Source organism: Triticum urartu, chromosome 4A (genome assembly GCF_056163025.1).
Source record: "Triticum urartu cultivar PI428250 chromosome 4A, HENAU_Tu73, whole genome shotgun sequence".
Classification (NCBI taxonomy): domain Eukaryota; kingdom Viridiplantae; phylum Streptophyta; class Magnoliopsida; order Poales; family Poaceae; genus Triticum; species Triticum urartu.
Window position 1 is genome coordinate 435331650 of NC_141876.1, and position 15185 is coordinate 435346834.

A 15185-nucleotide genomic window follows, 5' to 3' on the forward strand; every position below is an offset into this window, starting at 1 on the left:
AGTTACGTTGTGACGTTTGGTAGCACCCAAAGTGTTCCTCCGGCAAACGGGAGTTGCATAATCTCATAGTCATAGGAACATGTATAAGTCATGAAGAAAGCAATAGCAACATACTAAACGATCGGGTGCTAAGCTAATGGAATGGGTCATGTCAATCAGATCATTCAACTAATGATGTGATCTCGTTAATCAAATAACAACTCTTTTTTTCATGGTTAGGAAACATAACCATCTTTGATTAACGAGCTAGTCAAGTAGAGGCATACTAGTGACACTCTGTTTGTCTATGTATTCACACATGTATTATGTTTCCGGTTAATACAATTCTAGCATGAATAATAAACATTTATCATGATACAAGGAAATAAATAATAACTTTATTATTGCCTCTAGGGCATATTTCCTTCAGTCTCCCACTTGCACTAGAGTCAATAATCTAGTTCACATCGCCATGTGATTTAACAGCAATAGTTCACATCACCATGTGATTAACACCCATAGTTCACATCGATATGTGATAAACACCCAAAGGGTTTACTAGAGTCAATAATCTAGTTCACATCGCTATGTGATTAACATCCAAAGAGTACTAAGGTGTGATCATGTTTTGCTTGTGAGATAATTTTAGTCAACGGGTCTGTCACATTCAGATCCATAAGTATTTTACGAATTTCTATGTCAACAATGCTCTGCACGGAGCTACTCTAGCTTATTGCTCCCACTTTCAATATGTATCTAGATCGAGACTTAGAGTCATCCATATATGTGTCAAAACTTGCATCGACGTAACCTTTTACAACGAACCTTTTTGTCACCTCCATAATTGAGAAATATTTCCTTATTCCACTAAGGATAATTTTGACAGCTGTCCAGTGATCTACTCTTAGATCACTATTGTACTCCCTTGCTTAACACAGTGTAGGGTATACAATAGATCTGGTACACAGCATGGCATACTTTATAGAACCTATGGCTGAGGCATAGGGAATGACTTTCATTCTCTTTCTATCTTCTGCCGTGGTCGGGCTTTGAGTCTTACTCAACTTCACACCTTGTAACACAGGCAAGAAACTTTTTCTTTGACTGTTCCATTTTGAACTACTTCAAAATCTTGTCAAGGTATGTACTCATTGAAAATCTTATCAAGCGTCTTGACCTATCTCTATAGATCTTGATACTCAATATGTAAGCAGCTTTACCGAGGTCTTTCTTTGAAAAACTCCTTTCAAACACTCCTTTATGCTTTGCAGAATAATTCTACATTATTTCCGATAAACAATATGTCATTCACATATACTTATCAGAAATGTTGTAGTGCTCCCACTCACTTTCTTGTAAATACAGGCTTCACCGCAAGTCTGTATAAAACTTATATGCTTTGATCAACTTATCAAAGCGTATATTCCAACTCCGAGATGCTTGCACCAGTCCATAGATGGATCGCTGGAGCTTGCATATTTTGTTAGCACCTTTAGGATTGACAAAACCTTCTGGTTGTATCATATACAACTCTTCCTTAATAAATCTATTAAGGAATGCAGTTTTGTTTATCCATTTGCCAGATTTCATAAAATGCGGCAATTGCTAACATGATTCGGACAGACTTAGGCATAGATACGAGTGAGAAAATCTCATCGTAGTCAACACATTGAACTTTGTCGAAAACCTTTTGCGACAATTCTAGCTTTCTAGATAGTAACACTACTATCAGCGTCCGTCTTCCTCTTGAATATCCATTTATTTTCTATGGCTTGCCGATCATCGGGCAAGTCAACCAAAGTCCATACTTTGTTCTCATACATGGATCATATCTCAGATTTCATGGCATCAAACCATTTCGCGGAATCTGGGCTCATCATCGCTTCCTCATAGTTCGCAAGTTCGTCATGGTCTAGTAACATGACTTCCAGAACAGGATTACCGTACCACTCTGGTGCGGATCTCACTCTGGTTTACCTACGAGATTTGGTAGTAACTTGATCTGAAGTTACATGATCATCATCATTAGCTTCCTCACTAATTGGTGTAGTAGTCACAGGAACAGATTTTTGTGATGAACTACTTTCCAATAAGCAGGTACAGTTACCTCATCAAGTTCTACTTTCCTCCCACTCACTTTTTTCGAGAGAAACTCCTTCTCTAGAAAAACTCCGAATTTAGCAACAAAAGTCTTGCCTTCGGATTTGTGATAGAAGGTGTACCCAACCGTCTCCTTTGGGTATCCTATGAAGACATATTTCTCCGATTTGGGTTTGAGCTTATTAGGATGAAACTTTTTCATATAAGCATCACAACCCCAAACTTTAAGAAACGACAACTTTGGTTTCTTGCCAAACCACAGTTCAGATTGTTGTCATCTCAACGGACTTAGATGGTGCCCTATTTAACGTGAATGCAGCTGTCTCTAATGCATAACCCCAAAACGATAGTGGTAGATCGGTAAGAGACATCATAGATCGCACTATATCTAATAAAGTACGGTTATGACGTTCGGACACACCATTACACTATGGTGTTCCAGGTGGCGTGAGTAGTGAAACTATTTCACATTGTTTTAATTGAAGACCAAACTCATAACTCAAATGTTTTACCTCTGCGATCATATTGTAGAAACTTTTATTTTCTTGTCACGATGATTTTCCACTTCACTCTGAAATTCTTTGAACTTTTCAAATGTTTCAGACTTATGTTTCATCAAGCAGATATACCCATATCTGCTCAAATCATATGTGAAGGTCAGAAAATAACGATACCCGCCGCGAGCTTCAACACTCATCGGATCGCATACATCAGTATGTATTATTTCCAATAAGTCAGTTGCTCGCTCCATTGTTCCGGAGAACGGAGTCTTTAGTCATCTTGCCCATAAGGCATGGTTCGCAAGCACCAAGTGATTCATAATCAAGTGATTTCAAAATCCCATCAGCATGGAGTTTCTTCATGCGCTTTACACCAATATGACCTAAACGGCAGTGCCACAAATAAGTTGCACTATCATTATTAACTTTGCATCTTTTGGTTTCAATATTATGATTATGTGTATCACTACGATCGAGATCCAACGAACTATTTTCATTGGGTGTGTAACCATATAAGGTTTTATTCATGTAAACAGAACAACAATTTATTCTCTTACTTAAATGAATAACCGTATTACAATAAACATGATCAAATCATATTCATGCTCAACGCAAACACCAAATAACACTTATTCAGGTTCAACACTAATCCCGAAAGTATAGGGAATGTGCGATGATGATCATATCAATCTTGGAACCACTTCCAACACACATCGTCACTTCACCTTTAACTAGTCTCTGTTTATTCTGCAACTCCCGTTTCGAGTTACTAATCTTAGCAACTGAACTAGTATCAAATACTGAGGGGTTTCTATAAACACTAGTAAAGTACACATCAATAACATGTATATCAAATATACTTATGTTCACTTTGCCATCCTTCTTATCCGCCAAATACTTGGGGCAGTTCCGCTTCCAGTGACCAGTCCCTTTGCAGTAGAAGCACTTAGTCTCAGGCTTCGGACCAGACTTGGGCTTCTTCACTTGAGCAGCAACTTGCTTTCCATTCTTCTTGAAGTTCCCCTTCTTCCCTTTGCCCTTTTCTTGAAACTAGTGATCTTGTCAACCATCAACACTTGATGCTCTTTCTTGATTTCTACCTTCATTGATTTCATCATCATGAAAAGCTCGGGATTCGTTTCCGTTATCCCTTGCATATCATAGTTCATCACGAAGTTCTACTAACTTGGTGATGGTGACTAGAGAATTCTGTCAATCACTATCTTATCTGGAAGATTAACTCCCACTTGATTCAAGTGATTGTAGTACCCAGACAATCTGAGCACATGCTCACTAGTTGAGCGATTCTCCTCCATCTTTTAGCTATAGAACTTGTTGGAGACTTCATATCTCTCAACTCGGGTATTTTCTTGAAACTTCAACTCCTGGAACATCTCATATGGTCCATGACGTTCAAAACGTCTTTGAAGTCCCGATTCTAAGCTGTTAAGCATGGTGCACTAAACTATTAAGTAGCCATTGTGCTGCTGCTAGATGGAGTCTTCCTCAACCTCTCCCTCTCTCCTTGCTGGATCAAGGCATGGGAGACGTCGTCGGGCTGTATGTGTGTTGAACGCGGAGGTGCCGTCCGTTCGGCACTAGGATCTCCGGTGATTTGGATCACGACGAGTACGACTCCATCAACCCCGTTCGCTTGAACGCTTCCGCTTAGCGATCTACAAGGGTATGTAGATGCACTCTCCTTCCCCTCGTTGCTAGTCTCTCCATAGATAGATCTTGGTGACACGTAGGAAAATTTTGAATTTATGCTACGTTCCCCAACAGTGGCATCATGAGCTAGGTCTATTGCGTAGTTACTATGCACGAGTAGAACACAAAGTAGTTGTGGGCGTTGATTTTGTTCAATATTCTTGCCGTTACTAGTCTTATCTTGATTCGGCGGCATCGTGGAATGAAGCGGCCCGGACCGACCTTACACGTACTCTTGCGTGAGACAGGTTCCACCGACTGACATGCACTAGTTGCATAAGGTGGCTAGCGGGTGTCTGTCTCTCCTACTTTAGTCAGATCGGATTCGATGAAAAGGGTCCTTATGAAGGGTAAATAGCAATTGGCATATCACGTTGTGGTTTTGCGTAGGTAAGAAACGTTCTTGCTAGAAACCCATAGCAACCACGTAAAACATGCAAACAACAATTAGAGGACGTCTAACTTGTTTTTGCAGGGTATGCTATGTGATGTGATATGGCCAAAAGGATGTGATGAATGGTATATGTGATGTATGAGATTGATCATGTTCTTGTAATAGATGATCATGGAGCCCCAAGATGGAGATCAAAGGAGCTATATGATATTGGCCATATCATGTCACTATTATTTGATTGCATGTGATGTTTATCATGTTTATACATCTTATTTTCTTAGAACGACGGTAGTAAATAAGATGATCCCTCATTAAAATTTCAAGAAGTGTTCCCCCCTAACTGTGCACCGTTGCTAAAGTTCGTCGTTTCGAAGCACCACGTGATGATCGGGTGTGATAGATCCTTACGTTCACATACAACGGGTGTAAGACAGTTTTACACATGCAAAACACTTAGGGTTAACTTGACGAGCCTAGCATGTGCATAGACATGGCCTCGGAACACAAGAGACCGAAAGGTCGAGCATGAGTCGTATGGTAGATACGATCAACATGAAGATGTTCACCGATGATGACTAGTCCGTCTCACGTGATGATCAGACATGGCCTAGTTGACTCGGATCATGTAATCACTTAGATGACTAGAGGGATGTCTATCTGAGTGGGAGTTCATAAGATGAACTTAATTATCCTGAACATAGTCAAAAGGTCTTCGCAAATTATGTCGTAGCTCGCGCTTTAGTTCTACTGTTTAGATATGTTCCTAGAGAAAAATTAGTTGAAAGTTGATAGTAGCAATTATGCGGACTAGGTCCGTAAACCGAGGATTGTCCTCATTGCTTCATAGAAGGCTTATGTCCTTAATGCACCGCTCAGTGTGCTGAACCTCGAACGTTGTCTGTGGATGTTGCGAACATCTGACATACACATTTTGATAACTACGTGATAGTTCAGTTAAACGGTTTAGAATTGAGGCACCGAAGACGGTTTTTGAAACGTCACGAAACATATGAGATGTTTCGAGGGCTGAAATTGGGATTTCAGGCTCGTGCCCACGTCAAGAGGTATAAGACCTCCTGACGATTTTCTTAGCCTACAAACTAAGTAGAAAAGCTCAATTGTTGAGCTTGTGCTCAGATTGTCTGAGTACAACAATCATTTGAATCGAGTGGGAGTTGATCTTCCAGATGAGATAGTGATGTTTCTCCGAAGTCATTACCACCAAGCTGCTAGAGCTTCGTGATGAACTATAATATATCAGGGACATATATGATGATCCTTGAGATATTCGCGATGTTTGACACCAAAGTAGAAATCAAGAAGGAGCATCAATTGTTGATGGTTGGTGAAACCACTAGTTTCAAGAAGGGCAAGGGCAAGAAGGGATACTTCATGAAACGGCAATTCAGCTGCTGCTCTGGTGAAGAAACCCAAGGTTGAACCCAAACCCGAGACTAAGTGCTTCTGTAATAAGGGGAACAGCCACTGGAGCAGAATTACCCTAGGTACTTGGTAGATGAGAAGGCTGGCAAGGTCGATAGAAGTATATTGGATATACATTGTGTTGATGTGTACTTTACTAGTACTCCTAGTAGCACCAGGGTATTAGATACCGGTTCGGTTGCTAAGTGTTAGTAACTCGAAATAAAAGCTACGGAATAAACGGAGACTAGCTAAAGGTGAGCTGACGATATGTGTTGGAAGTATTTCCAATGTTGATATGATCAAGCATCGCACGCTCCCTCTACCATCGAGATTGGTGTTTGCGTTGAGCATAGACATGATTGGATTATGTCTATCGCAATACGGTTATTCATTTAAAGAGAATAATGGTTACTCTGTTTATTTGAATAATACCTTCAATGGTCTTGCACCTAAAATGAATGGTTCATTGAAATCTCGATCGTAGTGATACACATGTTCATGCCAAAAGATAGTAATGATAGTACCACCTACTTGTGGCACTGCCACGTAAGTCATATCGGTATAAAACGCATGAAGAAGCTCCATGTTGATGGATCTTTGGGCTCACTCGTTTTTGAAAGGATTGAGACATGCGAACCATGTTTGTTGGTAGATATGCATGAAGAAACTCTATACAAATGGATCGTTTGGACTCACTTGTTTTTGAATCACTTGAGACATGCAAATCATACCACATGGGCAAGATGACTGAAAGCCTCGTTTTCAGTAAAATGGAACTAGAAAGCAACTTGTTGGAAGTAATACATTTTGATGTGTGCAATCCAATGAGTGCTGAGGCATGTAGTGGATATCGTTATGTTCTTACTTCACAGATGATTTGAGTAGATGTTGAGTATATTTACTTGATGAATCACGAGTCTGAATTATTGAAAGGTTCAAGTAATTTCAGGGTGAAGTTGAAAGATCGTCGTGACAAGAGGATAAAATATCTATGATATGATCATAGAGATGAATATCTGAATTACGAGTTTGGCACAGAATTAAGACATTGTGGAAATTGTTTCACAACTGATACAGCCTGGAATACCATAGTGTGATGGTGTGTCCGAACATCATGACTGCACCCTATTGGATATGATGCATACCATGATGTCTCTTATCGAATTACCACGATAGTTTATGGGTTAGGCATTAAAGACAACCACATTCACTTTAAATAGGGCACCACGTAATTCCGATGAGATGACACCGTATGAACTATGGTTTAGAGAAACCTAAGCTGTCATTTCTTAAAGGTTTGGGGCTGCGACGCTTATGTGAAAAAGTTTCAGGCTGATAAGCTCGAACCCAAAGCGGATAAATGCATCTTCATAGGACACCCAAAACAGTTGGGTATACCTCCTGTCTCAGATCCGAAAGCAATAAGGGATTGTTTTCTAGAATCGGGTCCTTTCTCGAGGAAAAGTTTCTCTCGAAAGAATTGAGTGGGAGGATGGTGGAGACTTGATGAGGTTATTAAACCGTCTCTTCAACTAGTGTGTGGCAGGGCACAGGAAGTTGTTCCTGTGGCACCTACACCAATTGAAGTGGAAGCTTGTGATAGTGATCATGAAACTTCAGATCAAGTCACTACCAAACCTCATGGGATGACGAGGATGTGTACTACTTCAGAGTGGTACGTAATCCTGTCTTGGAAGTTATGTTGCTAGACAACAATAAACCTACGAGCTATGGAGAAGCGATGGTGGGCCTGGATTCCGATAAATGGCTCGAGGCCATAAAATCCGAGAGAGGATCCATATATGAAGACAAAGTGTAGACTTTGGTGGAACGGCTTGATGGTCGTAAGGCTATTGAGTGCAGATGGATTTTAAAAGGAAGACGGACAATGATGGTAAATGTCACCATTAAGAAAGCTCGACTTGTCGTTAAGATGTTTTCCGACAAGTTCAAGGAGTTGACTACGATGAGACTTTCTCACTCGTAGCGATGCTAAGAGTCTGTTGGAATTATATTAGCGATTACTGCATTATTTATGAAATCTTGCGGATAGGATGTCAAAACATTGTTTCCTCGACATTTTTAAGGAAAGGTTGTATGTGATACAAACCGGAAGGTTTTGTCAATCCTGAAAGATGCTAATAAGTATGCAAAGCTCCAGCTATCCTTCTAAGGACTGGAGTAAGCATCTCGGAGTTGGAATGTATGCTTTGATAAGATGATCAAAGTTTTGGGTGTATACAAAGTTTATGAGAAACTTGTATTTCCAAATAAGTGAGTGGGAGTACTATAGAATTTCTGATAAGTATATGTTGACATATTGTTGATCAGAAATGATGTAGAATTTCTGGAAAGCATATAGGGTTATTTGGAAAGTATTTTTCAATGGAAAGCCTGGATTAAGCTATTTGAACATTGAGCATCAAGATCTATAAGGATAGATCAAAACGCTTAATGGTACTTTCAAATGAGCACATACCTTGACATGATCTTGAAGGTGTTCAAGATGAATCAGCCAAAGAAGGAGTTCTTGCCTGAGTTGTAAGGTATGAAGTTAAGACTTAAAGCTCGACCACGGCAAAAGAAAGAGGAAGGACGAAGGTCGTCCCCTATGCTTAAGACATAGGCCCTACAGTATGCTATGCTGTGTACCGCACCTGAAATGTGCCTTGCCATGAGTCAGTCAAGGGGTACAAGAGTGATCCAAGAATGGATCACAGGACAGCGGTCAAAGTTATCCTTAGTAACTAGTGGACTAAGGAATTTTCTCGGTTATGGAGGTGATAAAGAGTTCGACGTAAAGAGTTACGTCGATGCAAGCTTAACACCTATCCGGATAGCTCTAAGTAGAGATGCCGGATACATATAATGGAGCAACAATTTAGAATAGCTCCAAGTAGAACAGTTATTTGGAATAGCTCCAAATAGAACGTGGTAGCTACATCTACAAGATGACATAGAGATTTGCGAAGTACATACGGATCTGAAAGATGCAGACCCGTTGACTATAACATCTCTCACAAGCATAACATGATCAAACCTAGAACTCATTGAGTGTTAATCACATAGTGATGTGAACTAGACTACTGACTCTAGTAAACTCTTGGGTGTTGGTCACATGGCGATATGACCCGTGAGTGTTAATCACATGGCAATGTCAACTAGATTATTGACTCTAGTGCAAGTGGGAGACTGTTGGAAATATGCCCTAGAGGCAATAATAAATTAGTTATTATTATGTTTCCTTGTTCATGATAATCGTTTATTATCCATGCTATAATTGTATTGATAGGAAACTCAGATACATGTGTGGATACATAGACAACACCATGTCCCTAGTAAGCCTCTAGTTGACTAGCTCGTTGATCAATGGATGGTTACGGTTTCCTGACCATGGACATTGGATGTCGTTGATAACGGGATCACATCATTAGGAGAATGATGTGATGGACAAGACCCAATCCTAAGCATAGCACTAGATCGTGTAGTTCGTATGCTAAAGCTTTTCTAATGTCAAGTATCATTTCCTTAGACCATGAGATTGTGCAACTCCTGGATACCGTAGGAGTGCTTTGGGTGTGCCAAACGTCACAACGTAACTGGGTGGCTATAAAGGTACACTACGGGTATCTCTGAAAGTGTCTGTTGGGTTGGCACGAATCGAGACTGGGATTTGTCACTCCGCGTGACGGAGAGGTATCTCTGGGCCCACTCGGTAGGACATCATCATAATGTGCACAATGTGATCAAGGAGTTGATCACGGGATGATGTATTACGGAACGAGTAAAGAGACTTGCCGGTAACGAGATTGAACAAGGTATTGGGATACCGACGATCGAATCTCGGGCAAGTATCGTACCGATAGACAAAGGGAATTGTATACGGGATTGATTAAGTCCTTGACATCGTGGTTCATCCGATGAGATCATCGTGGAACATGTGGGAGCCAACATGGGTATCCAGATCCCGCGGTTGGTTATTGACTAGAGAGTCATCTCGGTCATGTCTGCATGGTTCCCGAACCCGTAGGGTCTACACACTTAAGGTTCGATGACGCTAGGGTTATAAAGGAAGTTTGTATGTGGTTACTGAATGTTGTTCGGAGTCCCGGATGAGATCTCGGACGTCACGAGGAGTTTCGGAATGGTCCGGAGGTAAAGAATTATATATAGGAAGTGCCATTTCGTCCATCGAGACAAGTTTCGGGGTTATCGGTATTGTACCGGGACCACCGGAAGGGTCCCGGGGGCCCACCGGGTGGGGCCACCTGCCCCGGGGGGCCACATGGGCTATAGGGGGTGCGCCTTGGCCTACATGGGCCAAGGGCATCAGCCCCAAGGGGCCCATGCGCCTAGGGTTTCACAAAAGGGAAGAGTCCCAATAGTGGAAGGCACCTCCTAGGTGCCTTGGGGGGGAGGGAAACCTCCCTGGCCGCCGCCCCCCTAGGAGATTGGATCTCCTAGGGCCGGCGCCCCCCCTAGGCCCTCCTATATATAGTGGGGGAAGGAGGGCTTTTCATCCATACCTTTGGTTGCCTCCTTCTCCCTCTCCAACACCTCTTCCTCCTCTTCTGCGGTGCTTGGCGAAGCCCTGCAGGATTGCCACGCTCCCCCATCACCACCACGCCATTGTGCTGCTGCTAGATGGAGTCTTCCTCAACCTCTCCCTCTCTCCTTGCTGGATCAAGGCATGGGAGACGTCGTCGGGCTGTATGTGTGTTGAACGCGGAGGTGCCGTCCGTTCGGCACTAGGATCTCCGGTGATTTGGATCACGACGAGTACGACTCCATCAACCCCGTTCTCTTGAACGCTTCCGCTTAGCGATCTACAAGGGTATGTAGATGCACTCTCCTTCCCCTCGTTGCTAGTCTCTCCATAGATAGATCTTGGTGACACGTAGGAAAATTTTAAATTTATGCTACGTTCCCCAACACATACGTTGTTCCCTTTGTCATCGGTATGTTACTTTCCCGAGATTCGATCGTCGGTATCCAATACCTAGTTCAATCTCGTTACCGGCAAGTCTCTTTACTCGTTCCGTAATACATCATCTCGCAACTAACTCATTGGTTGCAATGCTTGCAAGGCTTATGTGATGTGCATTACCGAGAGGGCCCAGAGATACCTCTCCGACAATCGGAGTGACAAATCCTAATCTCGAAATACGCCAACCCAATATGTACCTTTGGAGACACCTGTAATGCTCCTTTATAATCACCCAGTTACGTTGTGACGTTTGGTAGCACCCAAAGTGTTCCTCCGGCAAACGGGAGTTGCATAATCTCATAGTCATAGGAACATGTATAAGTCATGAAGAAAGCAATAGCAACATACTAAATGATCGGGTGCTAAGCTAATGGAATGGGTCATGTCAATCAAATCATTCAACTAATGATGTGATCTCGTTAATCAAATAACAACTCTTTTGTTCATGGTTAGGAAACATAACCATCTTTGATTAACGAGCTAGTCAAGTAGAGGCATACTAGTGACACTCTGTTTGTCTATGTATTCACACATGTATTATGTTTCCGGTTAATACAATTCTAGCATGAATAATAAACATTTATCATGATACAAGGAAATAAATAATAACTTTATTATTGCCTCTAGGGCATATTTCCTTCATGCTGCTGGTCCTCAGTTTGACTATCATGTTGAGCACAGGCCTCAGGTACAGAAGCCAATCCCAAGGTTGCCCAGGTTTCCAGGTCCTGCATCAGCACCTGGATCCTTCAATGTCAATGGCTTCAAAGTAGACAACACCTTCTTCAATAGCTCCAGGAACCCCTACTCAAGGGAAAGAATATCTTCTGATCGGTTCTGGAGCTATTCGCAGCGAAGCTATTACTCCTGCATTCTATACAATCAAGGTTGCATCTTCCCACATAAGCATCTTGACATTGAAGCAATAGCTGGTCTGCCCTGTCTGGAAGAAGCTCTGGATTGCTTCAAAGAGGTTGGATTGCTGTCGTTTGTCACCGACCAAGAGCACTGGAATGAAGAGTTGCTGCTCCAATTCTATGGCACACTTCACATCCGTGGGTACAACAGAGATCCGAAGACTTGGGTCCTGGAGTGGATGACAGGAAATGTTCATCACGAAGCCAAAGCCTTTGATATCATTGAGCTCACTGGTCTCCCCACTCCTGGCGATCTCTACGAACATGGCTGTCAGCTTCACAGTGAAGCTGTGGAGAGCATCTTTCAAAAGCCTGAACCAAATATGAGTCAGATGCTCAGTATGATGAAGCCATTGCCCCAAGATGCTGCATATCCCAAGGAGTTCTTCGTTGAAGACCTTGAGTATCTGCCAAGAACTATTTATCACATCATAAGGCGAACTCTCTGGCCCATCAAAGGACATTCTCCACATGCCAAGCTGGAAGGTGCAATGAAGACTTTGGTCTTCTATATTCTTCATGGCAAATGCTTCAATGCACAGGACTTCTTCATCCACCAACTTGTTGCATCAGGCTCTGATCTTTTTGGCTTGAAGTTCTATGCTCCATGGATAATGCGGCTGATCAAACTCCACTCCGCTATCTCATATCAGCCATCTGCTCGCAATCATCGGATCTTTCTGCCTGATGTGGATATGTCCATTGAAGCCATTTATCCTAAGCCTGCCAAGGAACCTCTAAGTCTTCAGAATGCGGAGCATCAAAGTTTTTCTCAGAACATTGAAGGAGTTGAAGCAGTAACTCGTGTTTATCCTTTGGCTGGCACTACACGTGCACCACATCCTGCCCTTACTGAAGCCACCGATAGCACAATTGCCCAACGACCCAAGAAGCGCACTCGTGTTCTCAATGACCGAGAGCTTCTGGTGGCTCTCCATCAGAAACAGGATAGGCATCATGACTGGCTGAAGCGCCAAATGCAAAGCCTCTTGGTGGATGTCAACCGCATTCGCAATCTTGCCACCAAGAATGCCTTTTTTGCACATGAAACCTCTCGACGCACATGGAAAGGGCTGACGCTTATGTGCTCTGAAGATGATCTTCAAGAGGATGGCTTCTCTGAACGCTTCAAGTTTGACTCCACACCTCCTCGAAGGGCAGTGCTGCGACGAACTCCATCTCTTGAAGACTTTGAGTTCTCTTCCTCTGCTGCAACTGTGAATGCCAGAGTGATCGAGGATGAAGACGATGCTACTTCACCGCCACCTCCTTCAGCACGCTTCGACACTGCTCCAAGTTCGTCTGCACCGCCGAACACCACCGACGACCCTGCTGCTTCACCTACTCTTCATGGGGACGAGTAGATGCTCTATGTCTTCAAACCTTTTTGGTCCTTACTGACAAAAGGGGGAGAAGCATATGAGTTTGATAGTCTTCAAGTGGGTCCACATGGGCGGTTGCTTTATATTTTGCCTCGTGTTTACAACTCTCGTTTTGATACATTTGGTTCTTTGAGTTGTAACACTTAAACTCGATGGTCGTCTGCTACTTATTTGCCACTTTGTGATGCGATGATAAATTCCGCATGTGCGGCGATAAATTCCGCACTTAGATCATTTTGGCAGACGTCCATTTTCCATTATGCATGTCACTATCTTCACATACCTTCTCATGCATAATGGATTGTCATCATAAGTTGAAGAGGATCTCCACAAGTACAACCTGCCATGTGCATTTGCATTCCAAAAGCAAATTACTTACATGCACATCTTCAGGGGGAGCCCTTGCAACCTATGAAGACAATTCCTTATCCTTTACAATTTCACATATTATATTCCCCGTTGAAAACTTCAACTAGTTTGTCATCAATCACCAAAAAGCGGGAGATTGTAAGTGCATCTAGTGCCACCCCTAGTTGGTTTTGGAGTATTGACGACAAACCTAGTTGAGGGACTAATGTGTTTGTGAGAATTGCAGGATAACACAGGTAGAAGTCCCTCATTGATTCGGTTTTCCTACCAGAGATGACCCCTAAAAATGTATGAAGACATTGATGTCAAAGGTGGTTTATGAAGATATTCTCATTGAAGACTATGACAAGAGAAGACATCGCATGAAGCCTATGGAGCTCGAAGACTTAGATCTTTCGTAGTTCTTTTTCTTCTCTGTTGAGTCATAGGAACCACCGTACTGTTAAGTGGGGTCCAAGAGAACCAGTCAGAATGACTGAAGTGATGCTTAACCAAAACCTGTGTCTTCGAGTGAAGACTATGAGAGCGAATCTTGTCCAGAGTCGGACAAGTCAGCTTTGCTTGTAGCCCAAGTAAAGTTGCCGTGTGAGTTTGAAATCTAACCGTTGGAACACGTGTCAGTTCCTTAGTGACCCAGGGTCATTTCGGACAAATCAGGTCGGGTTGCCTAGTGGCTATAAATAGCCCACCCCCTACAACCATAAACGGCTGGCTGCTCAGAGTTAGAGTACGGCTTTTGTCGTTTGAGAGCAACCCACCTCGAAGCCTTTGAGAGAGAATTCCTTGCGAGGATAAAGCCCTAACCACCCAGAGCCAAAGAGTGTTAGGCATCACTTAAGTCTTCTTGTCTGTGTGATCTGAAGACTTATTACACTTGAGGATTGTGAATCCTCCAGCCGGTTAGGCGTCGCGTTCTGAGCATCCAAGAGACATTGTGGATTGCCGGTGAACGAAGTCTGTGAAGGTTTGGGAGTCTACCTTGAAGACTTACCAGAGTGATTGGGCGAGGTCTGTGTGACCTTAGCTCAAGGGGAATACGGTGAGGACTGGGTGTCCTGAGCTGCGTGTTCAGGACTGGGTGTCCGGGACTGTGTGTCCTCAGGTTTAAATACCTAGCCACCCTAACCAGACATACAGTTGTCGCAGCAACTGGAACTGGTCCAACAAATCATTGTCTTCAACGAGTCGCTGGTTTCATCCTTCCCTTCCCTTTACTTACTGTTGGTCCTTGTGAAGTCATTGTATGATTGCACTATCTTTTGTCTTCACTAAGTGACTGCTTGTTCTGTTTGGCTTCATAATATCTTCCTACCTAATCCTCACTACATTGCTGCTATTAGTCATTGCGCTTTCACTTCATTGAATACTTGACTATGGTTTGCCTAGTGTAGTCTACCTTCCGCTGCATGGTAATAGGTTTAT